General features: G+C 40.9%; 2 protein-coding genes across 4 annotated transcripts in view; both read left to right on the top strand.

The window, feature by feature from the left end:
- LOC137474847 (uncharacterized) overlaps window positions 1–12529 on the top strand; it is a 739674-nt gene that overhangs the window by 202710 nt on the left and 524435 nt on the right. The gene's annotated exons all lie outside the window — the stretch shown is intronic.
- KHDRBS3 (KH RNA binding domain containing, signal transduction associated 3) overlaps window positions 1–12529 on the top strand; it is a 91538-nt gene that overhangs the window by 3386 nt on the left and 75623 nt on the right. The window contains exon 1 of one of the 3 annotated variants that reach the window (XM_068180471.1): window positions 1622–1737. The exons of the other annotated variants lie outside the window; for them this stretch is intronic. The gene's annotated coding sequence lies outside the window, so the exon portion shown is untranslated. Of the gene's footprint in view, window positions 1–1621; window positions 1738–12529 lie in introns of those variants that run through there. 3 annotated transcript variants of the gene reach the window in all.

The raw sequence follows: 12529 nt of genomic DNA, 5'->3' as shown, positions 1-12529 counted from the left end.
CCCAGGAGACTAGACTTTATCCCTTGTTGTAATTAAGAAGATGCATTTGTATACTTGAACATTAGGCCATCCTAAAAAGAGGGGTTTTTTTGCCTATAAACCCTTAAGCATGTTATAGATTGGAAATAGACTTATTTGCACGTGTGGCAAGATGACCATGCTAATAAGATTAATTTGCAGCTGGTACCAGGCAGTGGGAACTGGAATTTTATCCAGCTCATAGTAAATTCCGTAAATGAAGAACTTGGGGAAAGATGAGACTCTAGGAAGAAGCAAGAGCTTAGTACATTTATATTTTTCCTATTTTCAACTCTTATGTGCTCATCTTTATGCAAAATCTGAAAAATATTTGTCTGTGGGAGTGATGGTAGTTCTGAAATCAAACCTTATTTCGAAGGCTGTCTCTGCAGTTGTGGTTGTATGTAAATGTTGGTAAATGTGCAAGTGTAGTGTTGATTCTCATAACTTGGTTCATGAGTGATGCTCTAAAAATACTGAAAGATCCATGACAGAAAAGTTGCTTTACCTTCTTTCACATTTATTTATAGCAGTGATTCAACGCGAGCAGGTTGTGAATGTTGAATGAAGTATGTGAAACTGCAAATGGAAGAAGCTAGCTGTAAATAAAACATGGTGATACCAGACACATTTCCAACAGGGGAGACGTGAAAATGGGTGCTTGGTAGTTGTTTGGTTTGTGTAGATAATTCAATATGTAGATAATGAAAGTTAGGGCTGCTGCCATTGCTGAAAGACAACTCTTGTGCAGACTGGGACTCTGGAATTCTTCTTTACAAGCTCATTTTAGCTGCTTTGAGATGTGAGGTAGTATCTGAAGTTGGCAAGGCTTCCTTTAAAATGTCGATGAGACGATGTACAGGAATACCAAGCCTTCCTATCAGTAGATGGCTGTATGTGTTAACTGTGTTGAATGGCTTCACTGAGCCACATGGCTAGTGGTGATCAGCAGGGGGCTTGCTGTTTTTTGTGTCAAATTTTGCTTGGGACTTCAGTAACCAGTGCTGTACCTCCCTAAATATCAGGGAGAATAGAGTGTGCTCACTTTCTGCTTTTTGGAGGGTATTAGTGGTCTATTTTTTTTTTTTTCAGCAGAGATGGCTTTGTAAAAATGGTTGAAATAGGAGCTTAACAATAAATTGAGGTTCCATATATATTACTGATTTTTGCTGTGGTTTGAGCTCAGCTTGGTTGGTAGGTACTGTGCAGCCACTCATTCCTTTTTCCCTAGTGGAATCTGGGGAGAATTGAAAAAAGGTACAACTTGTGGGTTTAATGACTGAAATAAAGTAAATATAATAATTATACTGGAAATTAAAAAGAGGACTAAAACCCATGAGAAACAAGTGATGCATAATACAGTTTTCCCCATCTGCTGACTGATGCCCAGGCTGTCCCTGAGCAGCAATCAGGGGCTCTGAGTCAACTCCCCCCAGTTTATATACAGGATATCCATTCTGTGCTGTGGAATATTCCTTTGTCCAGTTCGGATCACCTCTCCTGGCCGTGCTCCCTCTGGGCTTCTTTTGCACCTGCTCCCCAGCAGAGCATGAGACATTGCAAAGTCCTTGATTTAGAATAAGCACTACTTAGCAACAGCCAAAACATCACTGTGGTGTCAACTCTCATACCGAATCTGAATCACAGCACTGTACCAGGCACTAGGAAGAAAATGACCTCTATCCCTGCCAAAATCAGGACAACTTTCAATAAATCTAAGTGTGCGAGGGGTTTTGTGTTTTTCTTTAAATTATCAAAAATAAATGTGATTGTGGTGTGACACACATATGTTGTAACATAAGTAATCAGTTTGCCACTGAAGCATCTGCTTTCCCGTGTGGACAAGTTTCATGGCATGGCACACACACAAGGTGTTGCTCATTCCAGTCACTAACAGTGTTGAATGTACTCCATCAGTGTAACCCCAAACTCTCCTTTTTGTCCCTATAGTATCAATCACAGAAACAATACTTGTTTCAAGTGTCCTACTCTTTGAGGATTTCAAAGCACTTCATGAAGGTCATAAGTGTTCTGAAAATGAGATATGACTGTAGAAACTGAGTGTGTTTTAAAATTATTCGAAGCATCATATGAAATGTAGTAAGTTTTGTGCTCCTCAGATTTTTTTCAGACAGCTGGTCACTTTTAGTTGCCATTCGTAGAAGTTAATCAGAAAGAAACTCTTCTGGTTTTAGTCTGATTACTAGAAGACAACAGTCTAAGTAAAACATTTAGGTGGAATCAGATATTTTCCAGGCCAAGTGTGATGAGAAATTAAAGTGGCAGTAATGGGAATGGATATGATGTAATGGTTGCACCATTAAACTAGGGAAGGCAGACTTGGCTTCTATTTCTGTTTTCTTAAAGCAGCATGAAAAGTAGTAACTCTTGGAGGGTAGAAGGGATATTTCAGAGTCTGTCTCTCATCTCAGCTATCTGTATTTGGTAAAAATTCAGAAGTTCACATTTTTGTTATGGTTGCTCTTCGCTTTTACTGCAGTGAAACTGTATTGGTGCAGTCAGAAGGCTTCCTAAAAGTTAGATTTCAATTTTGCTCTCTTAAAAGACTGGAGAAGTGGTTTATCAGACATTCCAGTCATGTTAACACGGCTTCTGCAAAATGCAGCTGAAGATAATCATACTTTCCTCAGCCCTGGGCTCATCTGTTCTGAAGCCTGACTGAGCCTAGAGCCACTCACTGCAATCACAGTTAGTGTAAAGCTGACTCCTAATTCACTTGCACACTCACTTTGGCAGTCAATGAGAGAGACTGAATTTAAAGGTTTCAAATGCAGGCTGACATGGTTTGTCACTTTCAATCCTTTTTGACATGAGCCATGCAAATTAAAAGTGTAACCTTCTGAGTACTTATTTACTGGGGAAATCAGAAAGAAGGTCACAGCACTCTTCCTGTGGCTTGTTTGACTTTTCTTGCATGTACTTAAAATTTATGTATGTGACCTTTCTGCCCTCTGACTTCAAGTATAATTAAGAAACAAAAGAATTTAGGATGCACTTTTGTTTGAAAGAATCAGGTATCAAAGTTCAGAGTTGAGAAGCATCTGTAAAGTATTCAGTGTGGTACTGCATGACTTTTTAATTAGTATTTAGCAGGATTCAGTATAAAGCATGTTTAAATAGATTAACTGGTAACTGACAGACCTAATATTTTATGGTGAATTAACTAACTGTTCTTAGCTGAGCTCTGCAGGAGTCTTGCACTCTTAATGTTTACATTATTAATACTGTTTTTCAAATAGAAGATAACAAAGGACAGGGCTTCTGTACTAGGCATGTGGAATATTTTGATAAAGTGGGGCTGTCTAGCCCTGAATCCTGGGAAGGCAAGTCTCACCCATGCCATGGGAGCTGTTTGGTAGGGGTTGTGGTAGTTCTGGGAATTATTTTAGAGCCATATATTTCTAGCCAAATGTGATTGATTTTTTTTTTTTTTTAATCAAGTGTAACACTAGCTAGAAAACTAGTATCTTTATGGCCTTAAGCTAAGGCCATAAGGGCATATGGACTTGGGAATTTATTTTTCTTGGGTCATTCTAGTTGCTGAAGTCCATATATTAATATTTGAGGAAATCATGGAAAAAATACAATGTTTTGCAAGTTTGAGAAGGTCTGTGGGCCTCTTACTAGTCTGATTGGTGTGTGAAAGGGATCTTTGACTTGTGCTTGGAGAGCCTGACTGCCTGCAGGAGTGAGTAAAAGTGTGAAGAGGCCCTGCAAACTGATGGTGACATGTCTGACCAAGAAGTGCAAATGAAAAAATGTGCAATGCTTTAGCAATGGATGATTAACTCTTAAGCCAGATATAGGGACCAGTAGATTTTGTGTGTCTTGACGTCTTTGCCTCAAAATGAGTTGCATTTATGGATGTTTGATCTCTGCTAAATTGTTAAGCTCTTTGAACTGTCAATGCCTTGGGCTGTACAGTAGCTGTAGGTTGGCTGTTTATGCCAAGGAACAAATTAAAGAGCAGTAACTGGAGAGGTAGCATGAAGAATCATTGTTTGACTGATGTATTTTTGTACGTCAGCAGCTGAGTGGTGCATGTTTTTTTCTCTGTCAGTTTAGCCTATCTTAAAATTTTCCTTTGCTTTAACTTGCCTTTGTCATATTTATCACTTATGGTTCTTTTATGTTGTGTTGTTGTTTTTTAGCATTTTACCTTATTGTCAGGGCAGACTTGTTAAGAAACTAGGCAGTTAAATGGATTTCCTTTCTGTTCTCCATCTGTAGTTGCTATTTGCTGGGTGCATTTCATTTCTTAGTTTGATGTTTTTATCAGACTTTTGGCTGCAGGTAGCAATTCAACTTCAACAAAGTTGCAAGGCAGCAAAAAAGTGTCAGTTTAATTCTTGTAGATGGTAAATCTTTCACTTTTTTGGCTTGTATAGGTGTTCTTTTACAGATCTTAATTTTCTTGGAAGAATTTGTTGACAAAGTAATTGGAAACCTAAAAGATTAGAAATATTTTCAGTAAACCCATTGTACTTGATCCAACAGAAAATTTGTTATAACAACTGCTGCTGTGCTGATCTCGGTATAATATAGTGACAGTGAAAACCTGAAGTTGCAAATCCTTTGAGGATTTACTGATTTTCTTTGACTCTAATAATCCATCAGGATTGTTCAAAAGGAACAGTCCAAGTAAGATGCTTTTATGTGGACAAGACAAAGAGTATAGGAAAATGTCTTAAGTACTGTGTGCAGTTTCAGACTCCACAATGTAAATCATAATATAGGAAATAGATAAAACTATTAGAGGGTGTTCAGTGGAGGACTATGAAGATGAACAGTCTGGAGGAAAAGCCATCTCAGATGTGGCTGAGGTCACTTGGTCTCTTCAGCCTGGAGAAGAAGGGACTGAGGGGAGACCTCATTGCAATATGCAACGTCCTTATGAAGGGAAGAGGAGGGGCTGGCACTGATCTCTTCTTTGTGGGGGCCAGTGACATGACCGGAGGGAAAGGCCTGAAGATGTGTCAGGGGATGTTTAGGTTGCATAATGAGAAATTGTTCTTCACCCAGAGGGAGGTTGGGCACTGGAACAGGTTCCCCAGGGAAGTTCGCACAGCACCAAGCCTGACAGAGCTCAAGAAATATTTGTACAATGCTTTCAGCCACATGGTGGGATTCTTGAGCTGGTCTTGTGCAGGGCCAAGAGTTGAAAGGGACCCACAAGGACTGAAGTCCAAGTCAGGGTATTCTATGATTCTATAAATCAAAATTGCTTCTCCTTTGCTGCTTAGTTTGTTGAATGCTTAGAGAGGAAATGTCTGTAGCCTTTTATTGCCTCAGACCATTCAGTAACTACTCTGGGAAGCAGATGTGTTTGAAAGCAAAAGGTTTTACATGTTTTCAGACAATTTTTCCTACTGCTTTGGGATAAAAACAATGATTTTCAGATGTAGAAATGGAAGGACTGCTTCTTATGTGGTCATTCTTCCTTTCATGTGTCCTTTTCTGGTTTGCTGGTAGTGGACAAGGGTTTTTGTTACTGGTTCATTTTAATCTATGTCCTAATTAACTAAAGGTGGTCAAGTACCAATCCTGATGTGTCCTTGGTAAGAAGTGTAGTTTCTCCTCCTTGCAATCACATCTACAGTATTGGAGGATTAAGGAAATTTTTGTTGTCTTTCTTCTGCTATTAGGCAGAAATGCTGAGGTGCCCTCTATGCTGACTTCAGTGATACAGCTCCATGGGCTAAAGCAGTGAAGTAAAAAAATCACCCTTTCCTTCTCTGTCCATCTCCAGACTAATGCTAAATGATAAATTTCACTTCTGTGAAAGGCACTATGGTTCTTCATGTCCGTTTGGTTATTTGATTTTTTATGGTGTTTAACTGTACCCCATCTCCCCTCCTGAGCTTGAAGGAAAGATTTTTCTCAGCTATAGAAACACAGTTTGGGTATGATGTTCTTGATCCATTTGTAGAGTCATGAAAGTTCAGAAAGCATTTTTTCTCTTTATTAAGTATCCAACTGCTTCCCGACCACTTCCATCCTAATATTTTAGGCTCACGAAGTCCTATTTTGAAGAAACTTAGTCACAGATCAGTTTTCTGCCTTCTTTTAAAGGGCTCCCCAAAATCTTTGTGGTAGTTGGAGATGTTTCTCAGAGCAAAAATGTTTGTTCTTAATGTTTGGTTCAGTTTCTCCATTTAAAGCCTGGTGTATCTGGAGGAGCTAAGCTGCTTCTCAGCAGATGGGCTGCAGTGATACCTTTAGCCTTTGTTAACACTTGCTCCCTATCTAGAGTTATCCCAGTAATATCCTAGGCTGGATAGTCTGCAAGGTGAAATGCAGCACCTTAAAGACTAGAAAAGACTCTTGTGGTCCAATTTGTCTTGTGTTGCACAGATTAGTCTTTAAGATTCTTTTTGCTTATCATATATCCTTGGCCTTTTTATTGCACCATGCATCCATGGCCTGAAAAAATGATTAGGTTTTTATTGGCCTACTGTGGAAAAGCATACAGCAAAAGATTTATCATGTTTTTAAGGCTTACTGTACCTGTTCTTTAGACCTTTTTGTTTCTGCAGGCTCCTGAGTCTTCACAGAAGCCTGTTAATACCACGTGAAGCAAATGCTGGGAATGATGTAAGTGTAGTCATAAAGTGCTTGTGAGGGATGTGGTGTTTTTTGGCTGGGGTTAATTTTTTTTCCTGGTAGCCACTGTGGGGTTGTTTTGGACTTGTGATGAAAACAGTGTTGATAACACAGGGATGTTTTCATTACTGCTTAGCATAGCTTACACAGAGACCTTTTCTGCTCCTTCAAGGCCTTTTCTGCTCCTCACCCCACTAGCGAGGAGGCTGAGGGGGAGCAAGGAATGGGGTAAGACACAGCTGGGACAGTTGACCCCAGCTGAGATGTTCCAGACCATATGGCATCGTGCCCAGCATATAAAACTGGGGGGAAGAAGGAAGAGAGGAAGTTTGGAACAGTAGTGTTTGTTTTCCCAACATTGCCACATAAGTGGCAATAAGTGCCACATAAGTGGCAATGTGTGATGGAGCCCTGCTTTCCTGGAAATGGCTGAGCACCTGTGGCCATGGCAAGGGGTGGATGAATTGTGTTGCTTTGTTTATGTGCATGGATTTTGCTTTACGTACTATTAAACTGTCTTTATCTCGACCTACGAAGTTTTTTAATTTTACCCTTGTGATTTTCTCCTCCATCCTCCTGAGGGGAAGGGAACGCCTCTGTGGGGCTTAGCTGCTAGCTGGGGCTAAATCATGACAGAGAATTAATGACCTCTGAAGAATTTTTCCAGCTTTATATCATCTCTGAATTTTAGGATCTTGGGAAATAATGGACTACTAATATGAGCATACTTTGGAAAGAGCAGAAGCCTTCCATAGTGGGTTTTCCTACAAGATTCTAATACAGCATCTTACATGTAACTATGCAGAACTATTGACGACGCAGCCTTTGCAGAACGATTTTTGAATATATCTTTGCCAGGCAACTCTATTACGAATAGCGCACTAGTTACTAGAGAAGGCATTGTGTATGTTTAATTTTTGGGGGAGCTGTTTCGGGAGGGTTTTAGAGCGTTTCGGGAATTATTTCTGGAGCGGTGCCAGGAGGGGGCGACAGCGGCCCGGCCCTGCGGGGCTCCAGGGAACGGGTGTGATCCCCGGGAGAGCCGGGATCGGGGCTGTAGGAACGGGTGTGATCCCCGGGAGAGCCGGGATCGGGGCTGTAGGAACGGGTGTGATCCCCGGGAGAGCCGGGATCGGGGCTGTAGGAACGGGTGTGATCCCCGGGAGAGCCGGGATCGGGGCTGTAGCAACGGGTGTGATCCCCGGGGGAGCCGGGATCGGGGCTGTAGGAACGGGTGTGATCCTCGGGAGAGCCGGGAATCGGGGCTGTAGGAACGGGTGTGATCCCATGGGAGAAACGGGAACGGATGTGGTCCCCCGGGAGGGCCGGGATCGGGGCTGTAGGAACGGGTGTGATCCCCGGGAGAGCCGGGATTGCGGACGTGTGTGAGCCCCTCGGGAGGGACGGGATCGGAACTCCCGGGATCAGGCGTCAGCCCGGCGGGACTGGGGCTCCCGGGATGCGTTGTGAGTTCTCCGGGAGATTCAGGAGCGGGTGTCATCCCCGTGGGAGAGCTGGGCTCGGGTGGGATCCCCCCGGAGCTCGGGCTCGGGGCCGCGCGGCTGCAGGCCGGGGCCGGGTGCTATCGGTGTGCGCCTGTCACCGCAGCTCCCGCAGCCAGATGTGTTCTGTCTGTTCTGCGGCTCAAGGCGCAGGTGTGTCCCTGTCCTGCTGTAACCGCAGCCCAGCTCAGCCCCCGCAGCCGCTCGGGAATGGCGGCGGGAATCGGAAGAGTAAAAATTACAAAACTCTGGGTGAATAGAGGAGGATACTTTGATAAGCAAGGCACAAGCTGCACACACAGGAAAATGAGAATAAGGAATCCATTCTCCACCTCCCATGAGCTGGCAGGTGTTCAGCCTTCTCCAGGAAGGCAGGATTCCATCACACCTGACTGTGCCTTGAGGAGACAAACGCTTCCTCTTGGAACATCTTCCCCCTTCTTTATTCCTCCCGCTCCAAATGTCCACCTCTTCCTTCTGCTCTCACTTTATGTATTGAGGATGACACCATATCATACACAGGTATGGTTTTAAACTAAAGGAGGAGAAATTTTGTTTATATATTAGGAAGAAATTCTTCTCTGTGTGCTGAGGCACTGGCCCAGCTTGCCCAGAGAAGCTGTGGAAGCCGCATCCCTTGGAGTGTTCCAGGTCAGGTTGGACAGGGCTCTGAGCAACCTGGTCTAGGGGAAGGTGCCCCTGCCCATGGCAGGGGGCATGGAACTAGATGATATTTAAGGTAATTTCCACCCCAAGCCCTTCTGTGACCTGAAGTAGCTTTGACCTGTGGTGTTTTCTTTATGTATGCTTGAACTATTAAGACTGTTGTCAGTCCAATTTGAAAAATCTTGAATAAAATTTTAAAAAACACTTTCTCATACTTCTGAATTTCAAGCTTTTAGAATATTCCTTTATTATCAGCTGATTAAATGGAGAGTACAGGGAAATTACTATAATGGTATTTATAAATTATTTATTTATAGATGCACTTATATAGTTTGCAGACCTGAAATAATAGGCCTTGTTTGGAACCCTAAGTAATAGTTCACACAGTTCAATATAACATTAATTAAAAATGCTGGTGTGTATTTCCTTACCACGTAAGTGGCAAGTAGCTGGCTGTGGGATCAGATCTATAAAGAACTCTAAGTGAATTATCCTTTAGATTAATGCCCTGATAGTGGAAAATATATGTGATTTGCTTTCTTAACTTTTAGGTTATAGTTTAGACTTCACTGGTGTGCTGAGCATTGTGCTAACATAATGTATTTTCTGCCTGAGTAGGTTGTAGGTCCTGAAGGTACCAATCCCTTATTCCTGTTCATGTGTTCAAAGCGATGACCAAAGTTTCCAATGACTGCCTGGGTTAGGAGGCTGCTCACTCTGTTGCCTTGCATGATGCTGATGCTGAGTACTCACTTAGTTACTCTGGGCAAGAGCTAAAATACTCAACTTGCTGGATAGCCTCCTGCTTGGTCATTTTCTGGGGAGAGCAGTGAAATGGATAGGAAATAACTGAATCAAAAGTACTTTTTTTCCTCACTTGGATATAGTGTAAGGTAAAACTGTAGGTTTAGTTCTTTACCATTCTTTCAGACTATTTTACTTTGTATTATTGCACTGGAGTAGTAGTAACTGGCTAGAGCTCAACCCAGTAGCTTGCATTTCACTAAGTGTTTTAGCAGTAACTTCATTATTTCTAAGTCTGTGCAAATGATGCTATCATGTAGGTATGTCTTGTCAGCATCTGTATGAGGTATTTTTGGCTCCTCATTTGGAAAGGTTTCAGTGCTGTTATCAAAGCTGAGATTTGAAGCTTTTCTACAGAGTCATTGGAAAAGAGCTGAGTGGAGGGAATGTAGAAAGCAAACATAGTTCCTTTATTCAGGTTTGGTACCTTAAACATGGCTGTGCATACTGTTAGTAATGGATGTCAAGCTGTGCTGTAATAAAACAAATGTTAGCATTATTTTTCTTTCATTTTATTGGTGACTAATCAGCTGTTTGAGCTGTGTCAATAATAGTCAATCAACTCTTTGTAATAACACCTTTTCCCCTTACAGTACTTCATCCTCAAATCAGCCATCCTGACATGGGAGAAATTTTATGTGTACCTAATTGAAATCCTAACAGAATAGTGAATGCAATTTCAAGCTAAGCCACAAAATAAAGAAATAAGAGCAGATGGCCCCTTCAGAAAAATAGATTAAACAGAATAGATATTCCTGGCCAGCTACATAGTTAATCTCATGCTTCTTGTCAAGGGGTACTGCCAATACATAGTTATTATGCAAGGGTAAAGTAAAAGCTGTATGAATTTAGTGATAAAAGCTTTCCTTCATTCCCAGCTCTTTCTGATAATTTAGTGTTATGTTTGTATTTTTAAAGTTACAGTTATAGCAAGTATGAGTAATAACTTATTAAATTAGTTGTTGTGCTTTAGAAAGGGATCCTGCAAAAAGAGCGGCTCTGGGAATGTAGTTCCATTTATGATCAACGAAAATTCATTGTAGCATTTCAGGTATTTTCTGGCTCTGTGACACACTGGTGATTAAGCCTTTAAACCCACATGTCAGATTTGGTAGAGGGATTTGTGAGTGTGTCTCTTCTGTTGGCACGAGAAAGAGTTTCTATTCCCTTTGGTTAAATGTTCTTTTCTGATGTATTAGTGTACAGTCAGATTTTTCAGTTCAGTGAAGCACCTTTATTTCTTGGGTATATGCAAAATAACACATTCTAGCCTTTTTAGGTCGTTATTCTGTATGTGACTGGACGTGTCATTCCTGCACTTGCTCGGAGATCAATGAATGGAGAGGGGGAAGCAAGATTTGAAACTTATTAATACATGACTCTTTCTCTAGAAGACTTCTTCATGGGTACACAAGTACCCATTGCAACTGTTTGAGTTTCTTCCCAAATGCACTTTTTTGCTTTGTTTATCTCAAGTAGCAAGGTGCAATAGAAAAGTCTACCCTATTAATTGATTATTGCTGTCTCAGCTGTCCTTCGTCTTTTAGGTACGCAGACTCTAAATTTCTTAAGCAGCTGTATTTTTTAAAAATGCATTCCCTTTGTCCTTTGCCAGATCTAGAAGATAACTTCATTCTGTACTTTTAGAAAATGGAACATCAACATTTTCTTTCCCGTACAAAAGCAATTTAAGGATCACTGAATCAAGAAGTAATGGCACCTCAGGTAGTTTGCGTTGGCACTTTTCTTATTGTTTCTTGGCAGACAGAAGTGATGAAGGAGCAGAAACTTGAATACGTGGGGCTGTGAAGGCAGGTGGGGGACAGGCAGGGCAGGTGTCTGGTTAGAAGCAGCTTCTGCAGGTTCCCAGCATGACTATTGAAAATATGACCAGTTTTCTTCTTTCTGTCTCACCTTGAATGTAGGTGAACTTCCCTGGCTGTGAATTGTGCCACTGGACTTAAAGGTGTCAGCTGTTTTGTGCGTGTGACACTTTGTAGTAGTTGATTTTAGGTGTATAATCTGTAGAAATGTACTGAAATCTGCTATTTAAACTACTGAATATAGGAATTACTTCCCTAAGAACCCATGTACTCATCACTGGGACAAAGTTGTGTTCAGTGAAAGTTGGCATTCTGAAATTAGCTGAATGAAAACTAAAACAGTAACATGTCTAAAGTTAATTTATCGAATAACTATGTGTCATAATTTTGCTGCACTAAAACTCAGGCATCACATTTTAGATTTCTATATAAGCATTTGATTTTAAACTGTCTTCAAAACAAACTATTAAGACAAATGAATTTTCCTGATTCTTACAGTTATACAATAATCGTGTCTGTTGGAAAGAAACTTGGACTTTTAAAAATACTTTTTACTGAAGAAAGATGTTTTTTGTAAACAAATTTACTAAGTCAAAATTTAACTTAACCTAAAGGAGCTGCTTAGTTCCGTCTAAGGTAAACAGGGAGATACTTTCTTTAGAGAAAGATTTTGAGTCAGAGCTGTTTCTTATGGCGAGCAAACCCATACCATAAATGCTACTAAAACTGTAGTATGTTTTAGCTTCGTAAGGTATGTTTCAGCAAAATCTTGCTGGCATAAGTTGGTAGTTACTTCATATATATATGCAAGTATAAAACATAGTCCGTTTCATTTTTCTTAAATTTGGAAAGATGCATAATGTTCTATTAGGTGAACGCTAGAAATACTAGTTTAAGAAAAAAATCCTTTCTTCGTAGATGCCATGAAAGTTGGAAGATTGCCTTCCTCAGGGAAGGTGCTGCATGGACAGGCACATGGTCCTACAGAGGCAGAGATTGATCACAGCTGTAGATGTGACCACTTTCCTGCAAAAACTGGTCTGTTGAAAGATGTTTCATCCTTTCCTTAAGATTTGCAGCTGGATTGAGTCC

Source organism: Anomalospiza imberbis, chromosome 1, assembly GCF_031753505.1.
Source record: "Anomalospiza imberbis isolate Cuckoo-Finch-1a 21T00152 chromosome 1, ASM3175350v1, whole genome shotgun sequence".
NCBI lineage: Eukaryota > Metazoa > Chordata > Aves > Passeriformes > Viduidae > Anomalospiza > Anomalospiza imberbis.
The sequence above is the reverse complement of the archived record's forward strand: the minus strand, read 5'-3'. Positions and strand labels throughout refer to the sequence as shown.